This window comes from Callospermophilus lateralis, assembly GCF_048772815.1.
Source record: "Callospermophilus lateralis isolate mCalLat2 chromosome 14 unlocalized genomic scaffold, mCalLat2.hap1 SUPER_14_unloc_1, whole genome shotgun sequence".
NCBI classification, from domain to species: Eukaryota; Metazoa; Chordata; class Mammalia; order Rodentia; family Sciuridae; genus Callospermophilus; species Callospermophilus lateralis.
Genome location: NW_027510158.1, coordinates 238699 through 252161, shown reverse-complemented (window position 1 = coordinate 252161; position 13463 = coordinate 238699). Strand labels below are relative to the sequence as shown.

Below are 13463 nucleotides of genomic sequence, written 5' to 3'. Positions count from 1 at the left end.
CATAGTTTGGATGGCTGGATTATATGCTAAATCTATTTTTAATTTTTTTGAGACACCTCTATGTTTTTCATACTGTCTGCATAAATTTACATTCCTGCCAACAATGTATAAGAACTGGGCACTATGGTACCCCTCTGTAATCCTAGCAGCTCTGGATGCTGAGGCAAGAGGATAGCAAGTTCAATGTCAGCATCAGCAACTTAGCCAGGCTTAAGCAATTTAGCAAGATCCTGTCTCTAAATAAAAATTTTAAAAAGGGGAGGGGATATGATTTAGTATTCAACTACAGATGGGTTCTATTCTGCCATAAAATAAATAAATAAATAAAAATCATTACATTTTCAGGTAAATAAATGGAGTTGGGGAATATAATGTTAACTGAAATAAGCCAATCCCCAAAAAACAAAGGCCAAATATTTTCTTTGATATGAGGATACTGACTCATAATGGAGATGGGAGTGGGAGTGTGGGAGAAATGGAGGAACCTTAGATGGGGCAAAGGGAGGGAGGAAAAGGAAGAGGGGAAAGGGCTAGAAATTATGGTTGAATGATTTAGACATCATTAACTAAGTACATGTATAAGACATGAATGGTGTGAAAAAACGTGAATAACCAGTGTCCTAAAAAATTATGCTCTATATGTGTAATATAAAATTAATTGCATTTTGCCATCATGTCTAACAAATTAGAATAAATAAGCAATTTAATTTTTTTAAAAAGAGAACATATAAGTTCCTATTTTTCTCATCCTCATCAGTGTTTGACATTTCATTTTTGTTTGTTTTATAATAACTATTCTAACTTTGGTAATGTGATATCTCCTTTCAGTTTTTATTTGCAATTCCATGATGGCTGGTGATACTTAACATTTTTTCATGTATTTGTTAGTCATTTGTATTTTTCTTTTGAAAAGCAAATATTCAGGTCATTTACCCATTTTGTTTAATTTTTTGTTGTTGTTGTTAAGATTTTTGAGTTTCTTATATAAAGATACATTCCTTGTATTCTGGATATTAAACATGTCTCAGATGTATAATTGGCAAATATTTTTTTCCCAAAACTGCAGGTTGTTTCTTCACTTATTTCTTATTATTGCTTTGCTGTGCAAAAGCTTTTTAGTTTGATATAATTTATCATTTTCTACATTTTGATTCTTGTTCTTTTAGTGTCTCCACAGAAATGTCACACCTTAAATTGGTTTCATGAAATGTTTCTCCTAGGTTTTCTTTTAATAGTTTCAGAAGTTTAAGTCTTATATTTAGGTTCTTGGTCCATTTTCAGTTAATTATGTATAGGGTAAGAAAAAAGCTCAAATTAATTTTGTGCATATAGATATTCACTGTTCCCAGCACCATTCATTAAAAAGGATGTCCTTTTTAAAAGCATATTTTGTAACTTTGTTAGGAATTTTTTGGTTGTAAATGTGTGGATGTATATCTGAAATTTCTTTTCTCTTGCACTCATTTATATGTCTCTTTTTAAACCAATTACATACTGTTTTGCCTGTTTTGCTTATTATACCTCCATAGTACAATTTAAGTCCTGTTATGATATTTCCTGCTCAACTTTTCTTGCTAAGGATTGCTTTGTCTATTCTAGGCCTCTTAGTTTTCCAAATAACTTTCATGATTGATTTTTATATCTCTACAAGGAATATCAATGGGATTTTAATAAGAATTGCATTGAATTTGCATAGTGTTTTTGGCAGTATGGCCCTTTTAGCAAAATTAATTCTGCCTATCCAAAAACATGGGAGATCTTTCCATATAAAGTCTTCTTCAATTAATTTCTTTATTGTTATGTAGTTATAGAAGTATTTTACCTCTTTTGTTAGATTTGGTTTCAAGTATTTTTAGGCAATTTCGAATGGAATAGATTTCCTAATTTTTTTTTCACATGATTCATCATTGATGTTTAGGAATACAATGGATATATGGTGTTAATCTTACATCCTGTTACATTGCTGAATTCATTTATGACTTCTAGAAGTTTTCTGGTAGAGATTTTTGAGTCTTCTAAATATAGGATGATGCCATCAGGCAAATAGTAATAATTAATCTCTTTAATATCCCTTTACTTTCTTTCTTTTGCCTGATTGCTCTGACCAGAGTTACAAGGACCATATTGAATAAACGTGGTAAAAATGGACATGACTGTCACCACTAGAAGAAAATATAGGTACAATACTGCATAATGTTATCTAAGGAACTGTCTTCTTCGACAAGACTCCTAAAGCTCAAGAAATAAAATCAAGAATCAATAAACAGAAAAGTATCAAATCAAAAAGGAAATAATCAAGGGCATGAAGAGATACAGATGAGAAAACGTCTTTACCACCTGCACCTCAGATAGAGTATTAACCTCAAGGTTATATAAAAAACTCAAAAAACTTCACACACACACACACACACACACACACACACACACACACAAACAAATAATCCAAACAATACAATAAATGGGCAAAGGAACTGAACAGGTACTTCACAGAAAAACACATATAAATGTGCAACAAATATATGAAAAGTGTTCAAAATCTCTAGCAATTAGAAAAATGCAAATTAAAACTACACTGAAATTCTATCTTACTCCAGTCAGAATAGCAATTATCATGAATACAATTAATAATATATGTTGGTATTGGCTGCACGGAAACACGGTACTGGACATACCGAGGGACCTGTGGTTTGGTAATCCAGTTGGGTTACCCCTAGAGCGTCTTTTGTCCGCTGTCCTTGCAAATTTGACAAAGGACCATCATGGCTTCGAGTCACACTGTGTTGATGCGATTGGTAGCTTCAGCGTATTCTATTGCTCAGAAGGCAGGAACTATAGTTAGACGTGTTATTGCTGAAGGAGACCTGGGTATCATGGAAAAGACCTCTGCAACAGACCTGCAGACCAAAGATGACCGACTAGTACAGATGAGCATATGTTCTTCACTGGCACGAAAATTCCCCAAACTGACAATTATAGGGGAAGAGGATCTCCCTCCTGAAGAAGTGGATCAAGAGCTGATTGAAGATGGTCAGTGGGAGGAAAGATTGAAGCAACCATGCCCATCACAGTACAGTGCTATTAAAGAGGAAGACCTTGTGGTTTGGGTTGATCCTCTGGATGGTACCAAGGAATATACTGAAGGTCTTCTTGACAATGTAATGGTTCTTATTGGAATTGCCAATGAAGGAAAGCCATAGCAGGCATTATTAACCAACCATATTACAATTACCAGGCAGGACCAGATGCTGTGTTGGGGAGGACAATCTGGGGAGTTTTAGGTTTAGGTTCCTTTGGGTTTCAGCTGTAAGAAGTCCCTGCCGGGAAACACATTATCACAACTACCCGATCCCATAGCAACAAGTTGGTTACAGACTGTGTTTCCGCTATGAACCCTGATGATGTGCTGCGAGTAGGAGAGGCAGGAAATAAGATCATTTAGCTGCTCGAAGGCAAAGCTTCTGCTTATGTATTTGCAAGCCCTGGATGTAAGAAATGGGACACTTGTGCTCCCGAAGTTATCTTACATGCTGTGGGAGGCAAGTTAACCGATATCCATGGAAATGCCCTTCAGTACAATAAGGAAGTGAAACATATGAACTCCACAGGGGTCCTGGCCACACTGAGGAATTATGACTACTATGTGAGCCGAGTTCCAGAATCTGTGCACTTGTTCCTTAAAGAAAATTTTCATTTTTTTAGCCCAAAGGACTTGTTTCTCAAAACAGTACATTTCAAAAACTGATTGAATGGAATTAGTATTCTACCTTTATTCATCATTGATCAGGGATTTATAGTAGTTACTTACAGATAAAAAATGGGGTTAAAGAATTTCGTTTTATTGGAGTCTAATACTACTTTGCCTTAGGCATGTAATAAATTTTGTGTGTCCTTTTTCCTGTTTAACAAAATCAGGGAGTCAGGCACAGTGATGCATAACCTGTAGTCCCAACTACTTGGGGAATCTGAGGCCAGAGGATCAAATTGCTTGAATGAAGGAATTTGAGGACAGCCTGGGCTACAAAGCATAATCCTGTCTCCAAAATATAAAAATGGAAAAGAAAAAAGGAATTTAGCTTGATTAGTCAACTGGACCAATTTTGACATCAGGAGAATAAATAAACTCAATGTATTTCTTTTTATGTGGAGATATGATAAAAAAAAGGTTTAGTCCTGACTGACTAAGCCATTTGTGTAATCAACATTTCTATCTTGTAAAATTGTGAATACATATAATGTTATTATGCACATTGATGAAACATTTATGGGAAAAGTTTCTTTAAAAGAAATTATTTCCTATCCTAGGAAAGGTAGCAGAATACAACAGTTACTATTATGGTATTATGTAAAAATGTGGATGTGTAACCGATGTGATTCTGCAATCTTTGTAATGCTTTGAATAACCAATAAAAAATAAATAAAAAAGAAAATAAATTATTTAATCCTAAAAAAAATAATATATGTTGGTGAGGATTTAGGGGAAAAGGTATACTCATGCATTGTTTGTGGGATTGCAAATTGGGGTAACCACTCTGGATATCAGTATGGAGATTCCTCAAAAACTTGGAATGGAACCACCATTTCACCCAGTTAAGCCACTCCTCAGTCTATACTCAAAGGACTTAAAATAGCATAGTACAGTGCCACAGCCACATCTATGTTCATAGTGGCTCAATTCACTGTAGCTAAGCTATGGAACAACATAGGTGCTCTTCAACAGATGAATGGATAAAGAAAATGTAGTATATATACACAATGGAATATTACTCAGTCATAAATAAGAATAAAATTATGGTAATTGCCTATAAATGCATGAATCTGTAGGCTACTATACTACGTGAAATAATCCAAACCCCAAAAAAGCAAAGGTCAAATATTCTCTCTGATATGTGGATGCTAGTACATAACAAGGAGTGGGGTGAGAAAGAAAAGTTCATTGGATTAGACAAAGGGGAATAAAAGTAAAAGGGAAAAGATAGGATTAAAAAAGACAGGAGAATTAATTCAACATAACTTTCCTATGTTCATATATGAATACAGCACAAATGAATCTTCGTATCATGTACAACCACAAGAATAGTATCTTTTTTTTAGAGAGAGAGAGAGAGAGAGAGAGAGAGAGAGAGAGAGAGAGAGAGAGAGAGAATTTTTTAATATTTATTTTTTGGTGGACACAACATTTTTTTTTATTTTATTGTGGTGCTGAGGATCAAACCCAGTGCCTTGCACATGCCAGGTGAGCACCCTACCACTTGAACCACATCCCCAGCAAGAATAGGCTCTTAATTAGAATAATTTATACTCCATGTACATACGACAGAATACACTCATGTTTAAAAAATAAATAAATGAAAAGAAAGAATATTCATATCTACACAACCACTTGCAAATCAACACTAATTCAGACCTTATTCATTATCACCAAAGGAAATTGGAAATAAGATAGACAACTATTGGTAGATGGCTAAGCAAAGCATTAATACACTTATAGTGTATAATACTATTCAATAATATAAAAGAACAGATTACTAAAATATTTGCTAATATGACAAATGACTCATGGTAGGTTAAAACAGTTAAATTAAAATCATTCCTGTTATATCACTCTATTAATATAACATTTGTAAAAGGCAAATTTATAAAAAATATCTGTGGCCCTTAGGGCCTCAATGTGCAGGAAGAGATTGACTGCAAAGGATCTTCAAGAAACTCCTTGGGGGTGATGTGCATGTTCTGTATCTTAATTATGGTTGAGGTTACATGACTGTGACTTAATTTCAGAAGGTATACACCTTGTGATGGTCAATTTTATGTGTCAAACCTATTGGCTAAGGGACACACAAACTGCAGGTAAAACATGAATTCTTAATGTGTCTATTAAAGACTTTCTGGAAGAGATTTTCATTTGAATTGATAGTTGGAACATAGAGGATGGCCCTCATATAAAGATGCCTTATTGTGGGCATCATATAATCTGTTGAGGGCCTCAAAAGAACCAAAAAGGAGGTTCTCCAGCCTTTGATTTTGAAATGGAACTGCACCACTGGCTTTCTTGAAGTCTCCAGCTTGCAGAAAGCAGATCATGAAACTTCTCAGTCTCCGTACTAAAGTGAAGCAATCTCTCATACACACACACACACACACACACACACACACACACACACTCCATTATCTTTCTCTGGAAAACCCTAATATATTCATAAACAACAACAAAAGAATAACTTTACTGGATGTAATTTGTATCTCACTATACTTGATATTTTTAAAATGATGCGCAAGGGTTTTTTTTTTTTTTTGGCAAGAATATCAAAACATCACCAATTATATAATATTTAAATAAATCGTTATTTATAGCCCAAAAGCATATTTTTATACCATATGGCAACTTATGGAAACTAACAAAAGTCTAAAATGATTTCACATAAATCCTATTAATTTTTAGCGAATTAATAAATTAGTATGGGTTAAGTAAAGGTAATAAAAAGAAAACATAACCACATTCAAAGAACAAACTGGGGAGAGGACGGAGTGAAGACTATAACTAAATAAAATAATGTGTAGTTGATAATTGAATTACAGAATTATAACAGAAACTAAATGTCATAAACAGATTAATATACATATAAAAACCTGGAATGCAGGTGGCATTCAAAAAACTGAGTAAAAAGTAAAATTTGAAAAAAAAAATTTCTGATATATGTGTTGTTTTTCCAAAATTAAAGTTAGATGCTTTGGGTACATTCTATCCAAAGCTAAATACCTAGTTTATATAAACTCATAGTATATTATATGTAAGCTATCAAAACTGTATAATAAGATATTTTCAGGAGATTTTGAAAATCAGGGTAGAATATTACCTCTTAAGATATAAACAATCAGAAAAATCTGATCAATGTAAGAAGAATTGAGAATGATACAATTTAATTTTATTTCTCATTTGTTGAACCACATGGTTCAACAAATGGGAGATGGAATTAAATTGTATTAATTAATTAATTAATTAATTAATTAAAATTAATATTGTTCAGCTATTTTGCAAATAAAGTTTCAATAGAAAAACCTTTATAAAAGATTAGGTCTTGTTTGGTTAAATATGTTTGTTCATATCATAAAAACAAATTGTAAATAATAATAAATATATGGAACAAATAGAATAAAATTTTTATTGAGTAGTGAATAAATTTTCTTGGGGCCAGGGATGCTAAAAGCATCTATTTGTACATTTGAAATATATTCAGCAAATGATACACTTGAAAACGAACCTATCATAGTTTTGTAGGAAGCAAGAGTGACATGGGGAAATATTTTTTCATTACTTATTGTATTATATTAAATCTTCACCTTATTCAGTATTTTAGGTATTAATGGGAGATATTTTACTTTGGAAAAATGTGTCCATGTTGACATTTTAAATAAAGAAATAAACAAAATGTGTATAACCAAAATATATCAGATCCCCTGTTCCATTCATTGGAGAAGACATGAATTATGTCTTGTATTCTTATTCACCTTTTCTAGCATGGTATGGAAAAAATGTAATTTCCTCCTTAATGCCTTTCTTCTCACCTCATTGTTCAACTATTTGAAATACAGCATCTTATATATATTGAAGAAAGGGTGGATTTTGCTTATTACACCCTAACATGAAAATGGGTGTGCTCATTTGATGAAGTTTTCATCATCTCTGTGGAATTTATTTAATGATTTCTATAGTCTTATAATCCCCAAGGCAAAAGGTAAACATGTTTTATAAGAAATAGTTGAAATTTTTAACTTTTCATAATTCAAAACTATATAAGATTATCTTTTTAATATAAAATCATTACCAAAACAAATATCCTTCATTTTATTCTATTAATGTCATTTTTTCATCTGAGACTTGCCCTTTAGGAAGGTTGTGTCTATGATGTACAAAAATTGTAGTTAATATCTAATATAAACAAAAACTATTGACAGCCATAACAATGATAAACATAAGTTCTATAAAAGATTGTGTTTGGGAACAATAGAGACATGCATATGTCTTTGAAATCTTAAAGAATATACATATAAAATTGTAGATTTTTTTCAGCAGATACAGAAAATAGCTCAATATTTAGAGAAAACCCTTTACCAGATTTGTCAAGACATCCAAAATTTCATATTTTTTAATAGCTCTTGGCACTTTTTTTTTCTTTTTAGCAGTACTAGGTATTGAACCTATGTCTGGCATGGCCTAGGCTAGCAGTTTGATGCTGAACTACACCCGCAGCCCTAGCTTACATTACTTAGCAGCCTATGTTAAAAATTTTTTTAAACAAGTAAAAGTCTGGAGTTGCTCAGTTGATAGTCACATTTACAGGTGGGACATAGCTATTTATGTATCGGAGACTTCAGCTGTGAGGGAAAACTAGATTATTACAGTTTCTCCTTCAAATGTGATTACAGCTTTCACATTCCTTCATCTTTTTCTAGTGTTCTTAGAGTTTTGTATATTTAGGAAGTCTATTATATTTGGAGTTTCTTTTGTCTTTCTGTCTTTCTTACATAATTTGAATATGTAAGTAGAAATCAAATTTTGGATTAGATAGAGATGTAGTGAAAGACCCTCTGTCTCCCTGTCCAAGGAAAGACGCACGAGACACTGGCTGCAAAAGCAGGAGGTTTATTCAGACACAGGCGCCTGCGGGTGCTCAGCGAAACCTCAGCCGGAGCTTCGGTGAGCCGGCACACCGGGCTTTGGGGTACAGGTCTTTTATAGGATAAAGGGGCAGGTTTCGTGGGCGGGATAAGCAACAGTTTTCTTATTGGCTATTTTGAACCCAGCATATAGATTACCTAAAGGGTAAAGTTGTTTTTCACTTCATATTCCTGGAAAAATACCACATGACAGTTACATATGAGCACTCTGGTTTTTCTGTTCCTGCTTATTAGTTCCTGTTTATTCAGGCATGCCCTGGAATCTGTTTTTCTGCTCTTTCCCAACCATCCTGTTTTTCCCTTTTAATCAGTTACACTTAACTGATTGTCTAAAAAAAACACATCTGGTGCCTGCGCAGGTTTGTGACATGCCCTGGTAATTCTGTAACTGGGCCTGAGTTTGCTGGGCTAGGGTCTTTCATTCCCCCCTTTTCTTTTATCATGGATAGAATCCTATATCCATTGTCCTGCTTGTTCAGGTTCTTGGGCTAAGCTTGTCTGTGACCCTGTTTGGTGTTTGAGCAACTGGTATTGTTGAGTTAGAACCATAGTCTGGATTATAGAAAGTCTTCCTTTCATGAATTGTATTAGTCTATTAAGTATGCAAGATCCGAATGTCAGGAGTAACAGTAAGATAACTAAAGGTCCTGCTATGGTGGATAGCAGAGTAGTTAACCATGGGGACTTGCTAAACCAGTGTTCAAACCATCCTTGTTGAGCTTCAAATTCTTTTTGTCTCTTTGCCAGCCTTTCAGTGACTTTTTCCATGGTTTCTCGGAGTACCCCAGTATGGTCAGCATAAAAGCAACATTGTTCTCATAGAGCTACACAGAGACCACCTTCCCTAAGGAACAACAGATCTAGTCCCCTTCTATTTTGCAACACCACTTCGGAGAGGGAGGAGAGGGATTTTTCTAGGGCCGTGATAGACTTGGCCATTGCAGTTAGATCTTCATTCATTGCTGCCTGTAATTGCAACAATTGGTTACCTTGGATATATGCAGTTGTCCCTGTTCCTATGCCCGCTGCTATTCCTCCGATTCCTAATAGTAGTGCTGTGGTCATACTTATTGGCTCTCTAGGGTACTGGTTCCGACCTTCAAAGTGTCCTAGGACATAGTCTGATTCCAGATACAATATCTTAGGCGACAATTGTATTAACACACAAAAATCAGTGGAGGCATTGAGGACTGCCGTGGAAATACAGGGGGTCAGTCCAGTATTGCAGGCCCAATAAGTTCCAGGGGGGCCCCACAAATAGCTACTTTGTGAGCCTTTTGTTGGGAGGGAAGTATTACAAAGGGGTTTTTGTGATAGGGGTATGTTCCCTATACAGATCCCCTGTCCTGACACTTCAGTGATGGTGAGCTTATAGCTGAATAAGGATATACACTTAGGGTCAGGTGTTACACTATTATTCCAGTCAGACATCATTGCTATTCCTTCATAATGGGGGGGGGCGGAGGAGAGACATAGCCAACAGTCCTGGGTGCAGTTTGGGTCGGTTGCATTGAGGGCATGAAATGCCCCTTGAACCAAATCTAATAGTCAATCCTCGGTTCCAGGGAAATTGGGTTCGGGGGAATAACTAGAGGTTTGATAGTCTATGGTTACAATCTGAGGCATGGGCGGCTTACTGGGGGCAGTTTTGGTCAAACTTTTTGGTTGCCTAGGTGCTGAGGGAGCCCTTTGGTCCCTGAGAACAGGATTAGGCCCTATTTGGCAAGTCATAACCAGGGTTTGAGATAGTCTGATTTTGAAAATTACACCAAGATCATATCCTGACATGTACCATCTAAGGCCCCATGTTCTCCCAATAAGCCAGGGATCTAGCTATTTTTTCTTTTTTTCCGTGAACTGTATCCGTAAGGGCAGTGAGTTGTCCCCTTGGTTGTATGATTTAGGGGGGTGATAAAAATCAGAGGGCCCTGTGCCATAGGTAGTGAAGTCTTTAAGTATTTTTATGAACTCCTTGTCAGAAGAAGGTTTCCAGTAAGCATCCCCAGTAGTTTCACAGCCCCAGGAGGAGCAGAAATATGTCTCATAACCTCCACTTTTGTATATTTGGGAGCAGTCTCTTTCTTCTTTGGGACAAGCATAAAAGTCATATTGACCCAGTCGGCATCTTGCTGCTGGGGTAGCGCATCCTGGCATTCCCCAACCGGGTAGTCTGGGGGTCATATAAGTACTGAGTTAATCATATGACTTGTCAGGAATGTCCCAAGAATCTAATCCAGCAGCTAGTTGGCAAAAGTCTGGGGTTAAAGTAGGCCACCATGTGCCAGGGGTATGGGTTGCTGTAATGGACCAAATTACCTCCCCGGCTTGAGAATACACCTGCCAAGTCAATTTCATAGGAACATGGGGGTTACTACCTAAGACAAGGGGAGTAGCGCAAAGAGCGAGAGCGATTAACAGCGTGTAGGTCTTATGTTTAGCGGGTTTTGGGTGCGTTGTAATTTCCATTTTGGGTCTCGAGGAGTGATGGTGGGGTCCTGTGGGTGTGCAGCCTTCACGTGGGAAGCGTGGACCCAAGCAGCAATGCCGTCTACCTTGATGGCGGTGGGAGTAGTCAGCAGGATGGTGTAAGATCCTTTCCACGGAGGTTCGAGGTTCTTTTTCTGATGTCTGCGTACCCAGAGGATGTCTCCAATCTTGTAGGGATGTGGCACCGACGGGGTTTTGAGTTCCTCCTTATATGCCGCTGCTAATGGCTTCCAGACCTCGTTCTGGACCAATTACAGTGCGCGTAAATGAGTCTGCACAGATGGGGTGAGGGAGGCATAAATTTCAGTTTCATAGAAATTAACAGCAGGTGGTGGAGCACCATATAGCATCTCAAATGGGGTGAGTCCCTGAGGGCCCGGAGTATTTCGGGCTCGCTATAAGGCTAAGGGTAGGAGTTGCACCCAGTCTCTAGTGCCAGTTTCAAGTGTTAATTTAGTTAAAGTCTCCTTGATTGTTCTGTTCATTCTTTCTACCTGTCCTGAGCTTTGGGGTCTATATGCACAATGTAACTTCCAATTAATCCCCAACGAATTGGCCACCGCCTGACTCACCTGGGAGGCGAAGGCAGGCCCGTTATCTGACCCAATTGCTTCAGGCACCCCATATCTTGGAAAAATTTCTTCCAATAGCTTTTTTGTAAAGACCTTGGCAGTTTCATGTCAAGTGGGGAATGCCTCTACCCATCTGGAAAAGGTATCAACAAAAACTAGAAGATACTTATATCCATACATACCAGGTTTGACTTAAGTGAAGTCTACCTCCCAATGTGTTCCAGGTTTATGTCCTCTAACTCGGATTCCTGTCCCAATTTTAACTTTACGAGCATTTACCTGGGCACATGCTTGACAATTTTCTGCAACTTGTTGGAGGAGTTGGCCCCTATTTGGAAGATAAAGAGTACCCTCTCCACGGTCCAAGAGATTTCTCATCTTTTTAGCCCCCAGATGCGTCAGCTTGTGTAATGATTTTACTAGTTCCTTAGCATTTTTAAGGGGCATTATGGTTTTTCCTTGATATTCCCAGGTATGGTTCTCTTGGTTGTAAGAGGCGCCCAGCTTCTGTATGATATCTAAATCTCTGTCCTCATAGACCCACTGTTCTTCATAGTCATTGTGTTGTGGGTCTGCTCGTTGGGGCAATAGAGTCATCACTAATAGTTGAGGCCCCTGAGCTGCCTTTCTGGCTGTCTCATCCGCTAATCTATTTCCCTTCGCCTCCGGAGTATCTCCTTTTTGATGGCCAGGGCAATGCATGATACTTAGCTTTTTGGGTAGAAATAAAGCTTTGAGCAAAGCTAATATTTCAGTCTTATTTTTGATTTCCTTTCCTTCTGAGGTCAGTAATCCCCGGTGCCTGTAAATCTCTCCATGTATATGAGCAGTGGCAAAAGCATACCTGCTGTCTGTGTACACGTTTAGTTTCTTTCCCTCTGCCAACTTTAAGGCTTGGGTCAGAGCTATCAGTTCCGCCCGCTGGGCCGATGTCCCGCGCGGCAATGCACTGGCCCATATTACCTCAGATTCGGTGGTGATGGCTGCTCCCACACGCCGTTCTCCATTGAGTAGGTAACTGCTTCCGTCCGTGTACCAGACCAGCTCTGCATCCTTCATAGGTTGGTCTGTGAGGTCTGGCCGGGTCCCCTGTGTCTCTGCGAGAATCTGCTGGCAGTTGTGAGGATTTGCTTCTCCTGGGAGTGGTAGGAGGGTCCCTGGATTCAGAGTGACTATGGGGCCGAACTGAATTCGGTCAGTGTCCAACAACAAAGACTGGTAATGGGTGAGTCGGGCGTTTGACACCCAGCGATCGGGCGGTTGGCGGATTACTGTCTCAATAGTGTGAGGAGTTAATAAAGTCAATGGTTGCCCCAGAGTCAGTTTGGTGGCGTCTTTGATCAGGACAGCCACAGCTGCTATCATCTGAAGACATGGGGGCCATCCTGATGCTACTGGATTCAGTTTCTTTGACAGGTAGGCTATGGGGCGCCTCCAGGGCCCCAGTTTTTGGGTTAAGACTCCTTTTGCATAGCCCTGCTTTTCATCTATAAATAGGTCAAAAGGCTTGGTAATATCTGGTAAGCCTAAGGCGAGGGCAGATAAAAGGGCTAATTTGATGCGATCAAATGCCAATTGGTGTTCTTCCATCCAATTAAAGGAGTTCCCCTGTTTAGTCAGTGGATACAAGGGGGCTGCTATCTCCGCAAACCCAGGAATCCAGAGTCTACAGAAACCTGAGGTCCCTAGAAACTCCCGCAGCTGCTTGGGACTCTGGGGGGCTGGTAT

At 37.8% G+C, this 13463-nt stretch overlaps 1 pseudogene; it reads left to right on the top strand.

Moving 5' to 3' along the window:
- The first annotated feature begins 2655 nt into the window (after positions 1-2655).
- LOC143386059 (3'(2'),5'-bisphosphate nucleotidase 1 pseudogene) lies at positions 2656-3742 on the top strand (annotated as a pseudogene).
- The last annotated feature ends 9721 nt before the right edge of the window (positions 3743-13463 follow it).